Raw genomic sequence first — 2,502 nt, forward strand, 5'->3', positions numbered from 1 at the left:
GAGGGAAGAGCCTGAGTGTTCCACACGCCCCGCACCAGCGCCTCCTGGCATGCCCCACTATCCTCCAACGGCTGGGACGGCTGCAGTCCTCTTGGTCCTCGCGGTCCTCAGGGGCCTGTGCAGCAGCAGCGGCAGCAGCAGGCAGCCAAAGCGGCCCACCTACCCTGCAACCCAGGCCTGGCCGGCGCGACAGCAGGTGATGGAGTAGCTGGCCACCAGTATAGCAGAGAAGCACTGAATGAGCCAACCCTGCGGTCCCAGAGGAGCCCACTCCCGTGCCGCATGCATCAGGCCTGCTGGCTCAATGAGTCAGGCAAGAGCTGCTGCATTGGCTTGTGATGATGCCAATAAAAGTGGATGCCAGCTGTGGTTCAGCAGAGTTCATATCCATCATCATACAGGCAACAACACATTCAGAGTGCTGGGCAGGAAGATCCAGGATCATCAATTGGTGATCAACTGTGCCATCCCCAAAGGATTAAAGTATAATCAAGCATCACAGACCTTCGACCAGTGGTGAGATGCCAAGCAGATGTACAGTCTTAACTATGGCAGCAAAGAGGATGCTAATGTCTTCGCAAGTGCTATGTGCATCATAGGCATCTAAGGCATGCATTGCCTTAGAAGTGCTGAATTCACAGGAGGCAGGACCAACATTGCCTAGACAAAATTCACAACTGCCTGATCAAATTCAAAATGGCCCATACGAAGAAGAGTTGGACATCCAAAGAAGACAACTGCAAGAACAGAAATGTCAGAAGGAGCTGGAGAGGGACAAGATGGAGAGAGAAAAAATGGAGAGGGAAAGACCAGAGAGAGAAATGTAGAGAGAGAGAGGCTGGAGAGAAGTTGGAAAGAGAGAGGTGGAGCAGCTGGAGCGGGAGCAGATGGAGCAGCTGGAGCAAGAGGAATGGGATCAAGAGAGCAGAGTGCCGAGTACTGCCACCTCTGCCTTTGTGGAGACCCCTGTAAACTCTGAGCGGGGAGAACCCTCTGCTTCTGAGCCAGGCTTTCAGGAAGCCTCTCAGTTGTCGGAGGCTCCAGCCCAGCAGGGTGTTATCTTGGGACCACCTGCATCTCCATCTCCTCCACCACTCCCACCAGGTCCAGCCCAGGCCTCTGTATTCTCTCCTCCTTAACCCCCACTGCTAGCCTCTGGCCCTCTTCCCCCACCCCCTCTTCCTAATCAAGCCCCTCTCCTGTACCACCTCCTGCCCCTCCCTTCCAGCATCCGTATTTTTTTTTCTGGGATCCTTTTCAGAAGACAATCGTCCTTTAACTGGACTTGCAGCTGCGATTGCTGGAGCCAAGCTTAGGAAATTGTCATGGGTGGAAGATGTCTCTTTGCCCGATGTTCACAGATGTGAACTCCGTGTCAGCTAAAACAGACATGGGTGGTGGAAATGGACCCGTTCTCTTGGCAGGTAGCAGCTTAATGGAGGAAATGAGTCCCCTGATGGCCAGAAGGAGAATGGCCGAAAAGGGATCAATAATAGAAGCAAAAAATGAAGAATCAGAACCTGTAACTTCTAAGGTCTCATCAACAAGTACACCTGAACCAACCAGGAAACCTTGGGAAAGAACAAATACAATGAATGGCAGCAAGTCACCCGTCATCTCCAGATGAGATTCTCCAAGGAAAAATCAGATTGTTTTTGACTACAGGTCCTTTGAGCCATTATAAGTCCACACCCTTGTCCCAGCCCAGTGCCGACGGGGTCCAGACAGAAAGCCTTGACTGTGACAGACTGAAGCAGGATATTTTAGATGAGATCAGAAAAGAACTAACCAAGCTGAAAGAGGAGTTCGTTGATGCAATCAGGCAGGAGTTGAGCAAGTCAAATACTGCATAGAGAAGCAAACTAAGCAGAGATAAGACTTGGATATGGAGAAAAACAAAAATTCCCACAAACAACTGTCAACATCAACCCTACAGTTACAAGCTATAAGAAGAAAGTGGAAAAGGAGTCAAGGGAAAATCCCCATCCTCTGAAACCTTCTTAAGTTGTGACTCTGGCGATCATCTGTTATCATCTCCATTTCCTGCTGCTTTGACCTTTACTACTGCAGGATGAAAAGAGAGTTATGTACGAGTTTCCATAACATTTATGCAGAAAATATAAACCCATCAGGCAAGATCGCCATGCATTGAGATATTTTCATGTTGAAATAAAACCACACATTTCCCACAACCTACTGCTAAAATAAAGAGTAGAAAGGCTCATGAAGTTCTCCTCCCCCTTCCAAATCCTCCCCTCTTTGAGTGCTGAGGAACTGAGCAAGCTCTGCTTTTGTATTGCATGTGTCTCTCTCAGGTTTGTCTTCCTATCATATTTGGTATTCCATGACTAATTGAGATCAGCGCTATGTAGGTTTAGATCTTAAGATGAGGAACAAATAGAATTGTACATGTTTTCAAAGGATGACATTTACAAGAAAGTGTCTGTAGATGACCAGGTCCGTCATGAGGGATTGTAGAGTGATAGGAAGTCCAAGTTAGCC

At 48.6% G+C, this 2,502-nt stretch overlaps 1 pseudogene; it reads left to right on the plus strand.

The window, feature by feature from the left end:
- The first annotated feature begins 304 nt into the window (after positions 1–304).
- On the plus strand, positions 305–1,853 carry LOC138835202 (protein enabled homolog; annotated as a pseudogene).
- Positions 1,854–2,502: the final 649 nt, after the last annotated feature.

Source organism: Dipodomys merriami, unplaced genomic scaffold (assembly GCF_024711535.1).
Source record: "Dipodomys merriami isolate MVZ:Mamm:240054 unplaced genomic scaffold, mDipMer1.0.p SCAF_230, whole genome shotgun sequence".
NCBI lineage: Eukaryota > Metazoa > Chordata > Mammalia > Rodentia > Heteromyidae > Dipodomys > Dipodomys merriami.